Source organism: Camelus bactrianus, chromosome 7, assembly GCF_048773025.1.
Source record: "Camelus bactrianus isolate YW-2024 breed Bactrian camel chromosome 7, ASM4877302v1, whole genome shotgun sequence".
Lineage (NCBI taxonomy): Eukaryota > Metazoa > Chordata > Mammalia > Artiodactyla > Camelidae > Camelus > Camelus bactrianus.
In genome coordinates, this window is record NC_133545.1 from 14,582,503 (window position 1) to 14,595,849 (window position 13,347).

At 38.0% G+C, this 13,347-nt stretch overlaps 1 long non-coding RNA gene across 1 annotated transcript in view; it reads right to left on the bottom strand.

Moving 5' to 3' along the window:
- Positions 1–4,975, bottom strand: part of LOC123614670 (uncharacterized) — a 74,417-nt gene extending 69,442 nt beyond the window's left edge. Inside the window, exons 1-2 of the long non-coding RNA XR_006722119.2 lie at positions 4,173–4,975; positions 3,744–3,822 (exon numbers count right to left, since the gene is read on the bottom strand). This is a non-coding gene — a long non-coding RNA (uncharacterized LOC123614670). The remainder of the gene's footprint in view (positions 1–3,743; positions 3,823–4,172) is intronic.
- Between the last annotated feature and the right edge of the window lie 8,372 nt (positions 4,976–13,347).

A 13,347-nucleotide genomic window follows, 5' to 3' on the forward strand; every position in this document is an offset into this window, starting at 1 on the left:
CTGATTGGGTACTCAATTCCCACTAAATAATTCAGAGTCTCTAATGGAAATCAGATCCAATGTTCCCCTGGTGGAGGAGCAGCCCGTCTTGGTTACCCAATATTCAGCCAGCTACTCAAGAGCTGTAGAGAACAACAATAAAGAAAAAGGTAAAAAATATTTTAATGGTGTTCATATTCTCTTGGGTGCTTTCTTGGCATGAAGTTCCCAACTTCCTGACAGCTGCTGCCATTGTGAAGAGGCAAGGAGAGTGAAAGAAAAATCAATATTTAAATCTGAAACAGCCAGAAAGTTCAAGGAGGGGTGCCAGTATTAACTGGTTTGTGTATGTGTTTGGCCTTTCAAAAGTCCCCAGTCTTAAGAAAAGAGAAGACATTCTAAGTAAACAACTCATTAGAATTACACAGCAAGTTTCAGTTAGCTCACGACAAACACATTTAATTTTAGGAAGAATATTCATATGAGACTTTTGTCTAGAAATTTCAATAACAGAATGAACTGTTGCATAAAGTAATGTGTCTGTTTCTTTCCCCCTCTCTCTCAACAGGAAGAGAATATTGATTTCCCAGTCTTGGCTACCAGCCCCACCCCTTCTCACTATAAGCACTGAGATGAATGAGTTTGTGTTTCTAAAAGCACTAAGCAATCTTCAAGAGAGTACCGCTTTATAAATTAAAAAAAAAAAAAGCTTTATTATTATTGGGTAGAAATGTTAAGAGAGAAAGTTGGAGCTCTTATCAAAGGCTGTTGGTGCCCCGACATTTGCTGTCAGCTCTGAAAAGGTGACTGTGAAACTCATTGTATCCAATCCTGGTTGGCTTTGGGCCCAGCATACAGTGGGATTTCTGGCCAATGGCCTCGTACAGTGGGACGGCTGGCGCCTGGCCCAGGGATTAGAGAGCTTTCATTTCTTTGTCTCATTGATATTAGTCACAGAATCTCCCTTTTCATGCACAACCCAAACCCGTGCAGGGGGTGGGGAGAAAGAAGCAGAAGCAGAAATGCTGCAAATTCTGAGCTCTTACACCCCAGGAGTAAGAAGAACATTTCCATTTTCAACTCAGTTATCCAACATCTGTGTCTATTTCGTTATGCACATTTAGCAGAACATGGATAGTTTGGTATATCATTGAAAGAAAAATTGCTTTATAGATGTAAGATACTGCAAGTTAACCTTGGACAAACAAGGTATCCAGTACCTTCAGGCTGCTTTTGCTTTCTCTCCCTTCCTCTCTCCCTCTCTAACGAACTAATGACTGTTCTGAAATTTCATCTCAAACAGCAATTTTGGTAAACATTAATTTGCGGGCACATTGCCTTTCATTTCTAGGTAGGGGTGTGTGTGTGTGTGTGTTTGTGTGTGTGTGTGTGTACCCTCTGCCAAATGTATTGTATCACTTGTTGACAGGGTTCCTTCGACTCCTTCCTCACGTTGTGTGTGCGTGACTGTGTATTTGTGTACAGGTATGTGGCAGATGCTTTTCAGACCATCTGTAGTAATATGTCCTAGAGCCACATTCTACTTCAGTCTTGGAAAATGTTTTGCTGAGTTCTATAGGCTAAACTTTGGTCTCAAATAATAATAATCTTGTCTTAAATGTTCATGCCCAATGGAAACTGTAAGTCATTTCCAAAATAAAACTAGAACCATGAATTACTAAATAGCAACTGATCTTTAAATAAACCACAGAGCCCCAACATATCATAACAGGATGACTCAGACTCACATTCCTTTGCCCGATTTCCCTAAAATAATCCTGATACAAGAAAGGAAATATTAATGTCTTAAGGAGACTCTCAACTGAGTACACGTGCATGACCTTGCTCCCTTTCATTATGTTGCAGAATTGCCATTAGTGAGAAATTAGTTAATCTCAGTAGAAAACATGTACATCTTCTGGAATCCGTTAAGTGGCTGAGGGAGTCAGTGAGAGACAGGGAGAGAGGAAGAGGAGGAGATAGAAGAGGGGTGGTGGAGAGAACCTTAGATAAGATATAAATGCCTATGTGAAAAGTCACCATCCTCATTAAAGGATTAAACTGCTTCCTCAGCTATGGCATAGTAATAATATTTATCTGTATGGGTTCCTGATATGTATCAAGTGAGAAAATACGTATGAAAGACTTTGTAAAATTCACATTATTTAAAGAAAGTAGTGTTGCTGTAGCAGTTGAAGATGGCAATATTTAAGAGGCATTAAAAGAAAGATGGATTTTGTTCATACAAATACACGTTAACTATGGACTTCAAAATTCCTTTTATAATAAAATCCCATATTCAGAATAGCAGGAATCTCAGACTGCTTGTTCTACTATGTTTTAGAGATAAGAAAATAAAGGTCAAGAACAACTGGTGATTAACCAAAAGTCAGAAAACTAACCAGCAGCAGATCAAGGGAATCGGACTCTGCTCATTTCTAACTCTGTATTCTCGGGTCTGACTTCCTGACAAATGATAACTCGCTGCTTTTTCAGGGTTTTTTTCTCTTTTATAAACAGTGAGCCCTGAGAGAGGTGGTGGAGGTGATGGAGCAGCCTGGTAGCACTGTGTAACCCTGGAAAATCTTCATGGTGCTAGAGGAACCTGACTGAGGAGTAGGGCTCGGGTTGATGTAGTAGGGCAGCGACAACCTTATTAATACAAACGGCAAGAACCTATGAGGTATAAGGAAGCAGGTTACGTACAGAGGCCACTGGCTACAATAAAAATGAATATTGGAGACTACAAGAAATTATGTGCATTATTTAAGGCCAAATTTTAGATGACGCCATTCAAGTAAATTTTACCCGGTGCTGTAAAAGTCTGGATTATTGAATGAAACAATGACGAGACAAGTTCTTAAAAGATTTTCTTTCTCTTAGTCTGTTTCCATGCTTTATATATCTGCCAAATTAATCATCCTAAATACAGCTTGCACTCTGTCAGTCTGTTTCAGAAACCTCCATGTCTCTGCAATGCCCACACACTTGTGAAATACGCCCAGGCATTTTCTATAACAACAGTCTTCTCTCCAAGGGGAAAGACTTCCCCAGAGACTTGTCGCAGCACTGTGGGGGAAGCTCACCCTTTTGATTTCTGCCCCCATCTAGCCTTCTTAGAGTCTTACCTAAGGAGCATGGGGAGGGAACCCATACAAGAAACACGTGTGGTCACAGGCTACAGACACAGGCCCAATGAAACAGACTTAATTGGAAGATGCTAGAATGCTCCTTCTCCCACGTAATTGACAACCACACCAAGGCTCCAGTATAATAAGAACACGTTACAGCTGAAGGAGCTGCGTGCACTCTCTGGGAATTTAGAGAATCCCAAAGTCAAGAAGGGAAACAGAATCAAGCACACTAAAAGAATTTGAAACACCTGGTACCTACAGCTACAGCAAACATTAAACATAGCCCAGCTCCTAGCCAGATTAGCACAAAGCTACAAACTTAGGGCAAATTCACCTCAGCTTCCATTACCCAATTCACTTTATCCAGAGTTCAACAAAAAATTACAAGCCACTCCAAAAGGCAAGAAAAAACAGCTTGAAGAGGCAAAGCAAGTATCAGAACCAAACTTACAAGCAACACAGATATTAGAATTATCAGGTCATTAAAAATAAGCCTGACCAACATGTTAAGGTCTGCAATGAAAAAGTCACATAATATGCAAGAAAAGATAGGTTTCTTATTCAAAACTCTAAGAAACAATCAAAAGAAAATTCTAGAACCAAAAGCACTGTAGTAGAAATGAAAATTACCTTGGATGAGCTCAACCGTCAACTAGTCTCAGCTGGGGGAAGAATCAGTGGGCTGGAATACAGGTCCGTAGTTCCCAAACTGAAAATCAAAAATGAAATAAAATAAATAACAGTGAACAGGACAATTACAAAAGGCACCAATTATTCAAAACGGGAATACCAGCTGAACAACAAAGAGAAAAAAAGAGCCAAAAAAATTTTTAAGAAATAAAAACTAAGAACTTTTCAAAATTTGTGACAACCACTAAACCACAGATTCAGAAAACTCAGCGTAATTACAAAACAAACAAAACCAGACCCGAAAAACCAAAACGCAAAAAGCCTATACCTTGATATATCATATTCAAACTGCAGAAAACCAAAGGCAACGAGAAAATCTCAAAGGAGCCTGGGAGGAGGCGGGGTGAGGCGGGGTGGAGGCCACCTCACCTGCAGAGGACCGACGGTAACAGCTGCCCGACCCGACGGTGGGCCTCTCTCAGGAACCAGCAGGCATCTCTTTCTGCACCGAGGGGCTGCCTGCAGGCCGCGGACCGGGCTTGGTCCGGGCTCGTGTCGGCTTTCCCAGAAAAGCAAACTGCACAGCCGGAGCCAAGGGTGGCTCCGTGGCCTCAGGTGTGTGCGGGCGGTAACTGCGGGTCCTGTCGGAGCTGCCGGGAGAGGATAGGCTGGGATTCGCCGAGCACAACCGGAGGCCTCAGAGAACCGCAGGCTCAGCCCGAGGTGTGGCCGCCGCAAACACTCTTCCTGGAGGAAGCCTGATCTCGCGGGATCTCAGTCTTCTACGGAGGCCGGCAGGGGAATTTGCGGGATGAGGGCCACCTGGGTGCTCGTGATGCTGGCAGTCTCTGGTCTCGGGCTTCTTTCGCAAAGACTGCAGCCCATACCACTCATCAAGCAGACCGCAGCCCTCGCCAGCGCCTTGTCTTGCCCTCGCGACGGCGCCTCCCTTCAGGGACTGGCCAGGTGCAGGGAAACACCTCTAGTCCAAAACCTGCGCACGGGCAGGCCTGCCAGGAATCTGCTGGGGAGGCGAACTGGATATGCGCAGGCAGCAAATCCGGAGCCTTCCACATGGGCCTTTGGCGGGAAATCCCAGGGCCCCAGGTCAACCCGCCCGGGTCCAAGGATGCAGTGTGGTTCCATAGCACTTCCTTGGAGCCGGTTGTTCCTTCACCACCTGTGAGGTGGCCAGGGTTCATCCCAAGAGACCTATATCCAGTGAATTAGCCTTCAAAAACTGAAAGGGAAATGAGGACTCTCAGCCTTACAAACACTGAAGGAATTCATTACCAGCAGACATTTCCTGAGAGGAATGTAACAAAAATGACAGGAAAAAAAATAGATGGTTCTACAATAATACTTGGATACTTAATACCCAGTCTAAATAATGGATAGGACGACCAGACAGAAGGCAAGGAAGGAAATAGAGGGTTGGACAACACAATAAACCAACTAGAACTAGCACACATACATAAAACACTAATCTAAAACAGTACGATAACCATTCTTTTCAAGTGAAATGAAAGAAACTGGAAAATTTACAAGTGTGTGGAAATTAAACAACACATTATTAACCAATGTGTTAAAGAAGACATCACGAGAAAAATGAAAATACAAAATACCAAAAGTTACAGGATACAGCAAAAGGGGAAATTTGTAGTTATATATCAAAAAAAGTCTTAAAAAGCTACATAATGTATGATTCCAAGTAGATGACATTCGGGAAAAGGCAAAACTATAGAGATGATAATTGGGTCAGTGGTTGTCAGGCACTTGGAGGAGGGATGGAAAGTTGACTAGGTGAAGCACAGGAAATCTGGGAGGTAGTGAAACTGTTCCGTATGAGACTTGTGACGTTTACAAGACTCAAAATCTGCCACAAAGTGAACTTCACTCCAACTCAGCTTTGCTCCCAGATCTGGCCTCTGCATCAGCCAAAACTGGCCACAAACCATATGCAGCATTCATCCTGGACTTTGTGGGCTTGCTTGACTGCAATAATTGACATCTCTGACTCTACTCATCATAGTTTTAAAAACCCATTCTTCGAAACCCAGTATTCATGTTTCTATTTCTATTAAGTGTTTTTTAATTTCTCCTGACTTTTGCTGCAGATGCTTTTTCCTCTGAACTAAGGAAATAGCCCTTCATTATACCAACAAAAACCAAGAACTAGTTTTTTGAAAGGGTAAACAAAATTGACAAACCTCTTGCCAGGCTCACCAAGAAGAAAAGAGAGAGGACACTAATAAACAAAATAAGAAATGGAAACGGAGAAATTACAACCAACACCACAGAAATACAAAAAAAGAAAAAGAGAGAGAGAGAGAGAGAATACTATGAACTATGTGGCAAAAAATTGGACAACCTAGAAGAAATGGACAAGTTTCGAGAAACATACAATCCACCAAAACTGAATCAAGAAGAAATAGATAATTTGAACAGACTTATCACTAGAAGTGAAATAGAGTCAGCAATAAAAAAAATCTCCCTGCAAACAAAAGTCCAGGACCAGATGGCTTCACTGGTGAATTCTACCAAACATACAAAGAAGAACTCATACTGATCCTCCTTAAAATCTTCCAAAAGATTGAAGAGGAAGGGACACTCCCAAACTCATTCTATGAAGCCACCATCACCCTGATACCAAAACCAGACAAAGACACTACCAAAAAAGACCAATATCACTGATGAACATAGATGCAAAAATCCTCAATGAAATATTAGCAAACAGATTCCAACAACACATAAAAAAGATCATTCACTATGATCAAGTTGGATTCATCCCAGGGACACAAGGATGGTTCAACATACGCAAATCAATCAATGTGGTACACCACATCAACAGAAGAAAAGACAAAAATCCCATGATCATCTCAATAGATGCAGAAAAAGCATTTGATAAAATTCAACACCCATTTAGAATAAAAAAGAAAAAAAAAAAACTCTTACCAAAATGGGTATATAGAGGGAAGTTATCTCAATATAATAAAAGCTATTTATGACAAACCCACAGCCAACATAATACTCAACAGTGAAAAGTTGAAAGTCTTCCTGCTAAAATCTGGAACAAGACAAGGATGCCCACTCTCATCACTTCTATTCAACATAGTACCAGAACAATCAGAAAAGAAAAATAAATAAATCCAAATTGGAAGAGAAGAGGTGAAATTGTCATTATGTGAATGACATGATATTATATATAGAAAATCCTAAAGGCACCACACGAAAACTACTAGAGCTGATAAAAGAATTTGGCAAAGTAGCAGGATACAAGGTTAACATACAGAAATCAGTTGCATTTTCTTACCCTAACAATGAAATATCAGAAAAGGAAAGGAAAGAAACAATCCCTTTTAAAATCACATACAAAAAAATAAAATACTTAGGAATAAATCTGACCTAGGAGGTAAAAGATTTACACACAGTAAACTACAAAACATTGATTAAGGAAATTAAAGATGACTTAAAGAAATGGAAAGATATCCCATGCTCTTGGATTGGAAGAATCAGTATTGTTAAAATGGCCATACATCCAAAGCAATCTACAGATTTAATGCAATCCTTATCAAATTACCCAGGACATTTTTTCACAGAACTAGAACAAATAATCCTAAAATTTATCTGGAATCACAAAAGACCCAGAATTGCCAATGCAATACTGAAGAAAAAGAACAAAGGTGGAGGAATAACCCTACCAGACGTCAGACAATACTACAGATCTATTCAAACAGTATGATATTGGCATGAAACCAGACATATGGATCAATGGAACAGAACAGAGAGCCCAGAAATAAATCCACAGATATATGGTCAATTCCTCTTTGACAAAGGCAGCAAAAATATACAATGCAGAATGGATAGTCTCTTCAACAAGTGGTCTTGGGAAAACTCACAGCCAGATATAAATCAGTGAAGTTAGAACACTCCCTCACTTCATACACAAAAATAAACTCAAAATGGCTTAAATAGTTAAACATAAGACAAGACACTATAAACCTCCTAGAAGAAAACATAGGCAAAACATCTTCTAACATAAATCTTAACAATGTTCTCTTAGGGCAGTCTACCTAGGCAATAGAAATTAAAGCAAAAATAAATAAATGGTACCTAATTAAACTGATAAGCTTTTGCAAAGCAAAGGAAAACATAAGCAAAATAAAAAGAACATACAGAATGAGAGAAAAATTTGCCAATGATGTGACTGACAAGGGCTTAATTTCCAGAATATGTAAACAGCTCATACAACTTAATAAAAAAAATAAACAACCCAACCCAAAAATAGGCAGAAGACCTAAACAAGCAATTCTCTAGTGAAGACATACAAATGGCCAATAGGCATACGAAAGAATGCTCAATATGGCTAATTACCAGAGAAATGCAAATCAAAACTACAATGAGGTATCACCTCACACCAGTTGGAATGGCCACCATTAAAAAGTCCAGAAATGATAAATCCTGGAGAGGGTGTGGAGAAAAGGGAACCCTCCTACACTATTGGTGGGAATGTAGTTTGGTGCAGCCATTATGGAAAACAGTATGGAGACTTCTCAAAAAACTAATAATAGGCTTACCATATGATCCAGTAATCCCACTCCTGGGCATATATCCAGAGGCAACCTTAATTCAAAAATATATATGCACCCCAATGTTCATAGCAGCACTATATACAACAGCCAAAACATGGAAACAACCTAAATGTCCATCAACAGATGACAGGATAAAGAAGATGTGGTATATTTATACAATGGAATACCACTCAGCCATAAAAAATAAATAATGCCATTTGTGGCAATATGGATGGACCTGGAGATCATCATTCTAAGTGAAGTAAGCCAGAAAGAGAAAGAAAAATACCATATGATATCACACATATGTGTATTCTTAAAAAAAAGCCACAAATGAACTCATTTACAAAATAAAACCAGACTCACAGACATAGAAAATAAATTTAGGATTACCAGAGGGGAAAGGGGATGGAAAGGGATAAATTGGGGGTTCGAGATTTGCAAATATAAAATAGATAAAAAACAAATTTCTTCTGTATAGCACAGGGAACTATATTCAGCATCTTGTAGTAACCTATAATGAAAAAGCATATGAAAATGAATACATGTATGTATATGTATGACAGAAACATTATGCTGTAAACCAGAAATTGGCACAGCATTGTAAACTGACTATATGTCAATTAAAAAAAAAACATCATATGCTTTTGTCAGTAATGCCATATGTGTAATGTCTTTGAGGACAAGGCACAGGTCTTCACATGTTGCTTTGTCTGTATCTCTAAGGTAAGTGCTGCCCTGGATGAGCTAGTCTTGAAGCAGAATCTGAGGGTTCTTTTATTGAAGGAAATGTATATATTTAAAGGACTTGTTACTTCATAACATATATTTCCTTTCACATGGATCTAGTCTCAATTTAATGCAGTCTGGCCCAGATTTTAACATAGTATTTTAAGATGCTTTATTAATTTAACAAATGATAATAAAGTATTTATTAATTACCAAGCAGTGTTATAACCATTTAAAATCCTAGTTTTCTTTGCAAACTTCTGAGGCAGGCACTGTTATTGTTCTTACTTTTCAAATAGTAAATCAAGGCACAGAGAAGCTAAGTACCTTACCAAAGTTCCCACAGCCAATAAGTGAAAGTCCTAAGCTTTGAAACCAGGCAGTGTAACTAGAGTCAATGCTATTAGCCATTTCACCTAGCTAGCTCATTATGATTTTGTAAATAAATTTCATTGAGGTCTATTTAAGAATTTTAGTTTTATACAATAAAATGCACCCATGTTAATGTGCAGCTTGAAGATTTTTAATAAATATGTGTTTCCATGTAGCCACCACATCAATAGGTTGTTTGGTGTTTCTGTCAACCTCTTCCAACCTCAACTCTCAGTCACAGGTAACCACTGATCTGTTTTTTGTCAATGCAGATTAGTTTTCCTTTTTCTAGAATTTTGTATAATGCAGTTGTACGGTACATGCTGATAATGTCTGGCTTGTTTTGCTCAGTGTAATGTGTGAAGTTAATCCATGTTGTTGCATGTATCAGTAGTTAACTCTTTCATCACTGAGTAATATCTCATTGAATGGATCTACTAAACGTTAACACATTCAACAATTGATGGATTTCCAATTGGGGCTATTAAGAATAAAGATGTTCTGAACACTTATATATAAACTTTTATGTGGGATACATATTTTTATTTAACTTAAGTAAATACCTAAGACTGAAAAACCTAGATCATGTGTAGATGTATGTCTAATTTATAAGAAGCTGCCAAACTGTTCTGCAAAGTGGTTGTACCGTTTTATATTTTCACCAGTCCTTAGGATTGTCAGTCTTAATTTTAGCTCCACTCAAAAGTGGGCATGTAAATGGTATCTCACTGGGGTTTGAGTTTGCATTTCCTTGATAGGGCAAATGATGTTAAGTATTTTTTTCTATGCTTAATTGGTATTTACATATTTTCTGTGATGTGTCTGTTGAAATCTTTTGGCAATTTTTTATTAGGTTGACTAACTTCTGATTATTGAGTTAAACAGAATCTTTAATATCCTGGACCATGATCTTTGTCAGACACATATTCTGAAAATATCGCTCGCCCCCCTGTATCTGTAGATGTCGACCCATGGATACAGAAGGCCAACTGCTTTATACCATTTTATATAAGAGACCTGAGCATGGGCAGATTTTTGTATTGTGGGGGTCCTGGAACAAATCTCCCCACAGATACTGATGGATGACTGGATTTATTTGCATTGTCATGATTGAGTCATTATTTTTATGATGGCTTTCAAAGAGCACAATTTTACTTTTAATGAAATGCAGCAATCATAGTTTTAATAATAGTTTGTGCTATTTGTGTCCAATCTAAGAAATCTTTGCTTACTCCCAAGTAACAAAGATTTTTCTCCTACTATTTTTCTAGAAATTTTATAGAATTTGCTTTTACATTTAGGTCTATGAGCCATTTTGAGTTAATTTTTCTCTATGGTGTCACAGTTTATTCCTTCCCATATGGATATTCAGTTCTTTCAGGATCATTTGTTGGAAAGACCATCTTTTCTCTACTGAAATATGTTTGGGTCCATTTGTGAATTGATTATTTTATTCTCCATTGACCCATAAGTCCATATTCATACAAGTACTAAGCAATAATTTTGATTATTTTTACTTTACAGCGGGACTTGATACTAAGCAGTGTAGGTCTTTCCAACTTTGTTCTTTATTTCTAAGACTGTTTTGCCTATTTGACAGATATATTTCCAAAGAAGATATACAGATGGCCAAGAGGCACATGAAAAAATGCTCAACATCACTAATTATCAGATAAATGCAAATCAAAACCACAATGAGCTATCCCTTCACATCTATCAAAAAGGTTATCATCAAAATGTCTACAAATAAGAAATGTTGGTACGGAAATGGAGAAAAGGCATCCCTAGTGCACTGTTGGTGGGACTGTAAGGTGATGTAGCCACTGTGGAAAACAGTGTGGAGTTTCCTCAAAAACTAAACATAGAACCACCATGTGATCCCACAATTCCACTGCTGGGTATATATCCAAAGAATGTGAAAACACTAATTCAAAAAGATACACGCACCCCAGTGTTCACAGCAGCAGCATTATTTACAAGATATGGTAGCAACCTAAGTTCCCAACAACAGATGAATGGGTAAAGAAGACGTGAGATATATATATATATCTGAATGTTATTCAGCCATAAAAAGAATTGATTTCTGCCATTTGCAACAACTTGTTTGGACCTAGAAAGTATTATGCTTAGTGAAATAAGTCAGACAGAAAAAGATACTCTGTTATCACTTAAATGTGGAATCTAAAAAATATAAAAAAGAATGTATATAGCAAAATAGAAACACTCACTGATACAGAGAACAAACTAGTGGTTACCAGTGGGAAGGGGGGGAAGGGATGAGATAGGGGTGTGGGATTAAGAAACACAAATTACTGTGTATAAAATAAATAAGCAACAAGGATATATTGTACAGCATAGGCAAATACAGCCATTATTTTATAATAACTTTAAACGGAGTATAATCTATAAAAATACTGAATCACTATACTGAAATTAATATAATATTGTAAGTCAACAATACTTCATTAAAAAATTTAATGTTTTTAAAATGTTTTGCCTATTTCAAGATCCTTTGCACTGCTATAGAAATTTTGGTATCAGTTTGTTAATTTCTATAAAAAAGTGTCTTGAGATTGGGTTTGGATTATACTTAATCTATAAATAAATATGGAGAGAATTTAATCCTAACAATCTTAAACTTTCAAATCAATGAACATAATGAATCTCTCCCATTTCTTTAGTTGTTCTGTAACTTTTATCAGAAATGTTTGATGTTTTGCAGTGTATAAACGTTTAACATATTTTGTTAAATTTATCTCACAAAGTATTTCATGCTTCTGATGTGCATTTTTAATATTTTGTTTTCGCTTGTTCATTGCTAGAATATAGACGTAAGACTGATTTTTATAATTTGGACTTGCATACAGGTAAAGACACTTACTAGTTCTAGTAGCTTTTCTGTGTATTCCTGACATTTTCTATGTACATACTCATGTCATATGAGAATAAAGACAATTGTACTTCTTCCTCACCATTCTTTTTCTTTCTTTTTTTTTTTTGGCCTTATTGTACTGGCTAAGGTCTCCAGTACAATATTGAATAAAAATGGTAAGAGTGGAACAAGACTGCCTTGTTTCTCATCTTAGACGGAAAGCACCCACTTCCACTAAGTATCACGTTAGCTGGAGGCTTTCTGCAGCTGTGTCTAACCAGAACAAGGATATTTATTTATATTCTTAAGTTGCTGAGAATTATTACCATGAATGAGTGTTGAATTTTTTTCAAACACTTTTGCTATATATTTAATGTGTTCCTTTGGTTTTTCTAGTCAATCTGTTGATATGGTGAATTCTGTTGTTTGTCACGTGTAAAACAAAACTAGCCGTCCAGGGAAAGTCATCCAGTGTGATGTGTGGAATCATTTCTCCTACATTACTGGCATTGATTTGGCGATAACTGTTAAAGGCATCTGCATCCATGCTCATGAAGGATATTGTCTGTAGAATTTGTTTTCTTGCAGTGTGTAATCAAGCTCCTTTGGGTATTTCAGGTTTGGTTTTCTGGATGAGTCTAGGGGAGGCCATTGCCCAAGGCCTGCTCTTCAGCAATGGCAGTGGAGAACCTCGGTTTTAGCAGTTCTTGACAAGAAAGACAAGACTGAGGGGCTTGTGTCAAGCTACTTAGATTCATAAGACACCTAGAGAGTGCCAATTTACAACATTTCAAGGAGAAACTAGCAGGCATCGTAGGTTCCTCCCCAAATCCTTTCCACTCCTTCCTTTTGCAGGCAGAGTCTGTGGCTGTGTGACTACGGAAGCTGCCCTATTCTTCACTGGGCTTGGGGCCTCATTTACTTTAAGCCACATATGCCTGAAGCTCCCTGATACCATATTGAAGACACTCGGTTCACAAATGGAAGATGCAGAGTCAAAAGACGGAAAGATCTGGGTTCTTGAAGACTTTGAAACATTGACTTTACCAGCCTGTGTTGT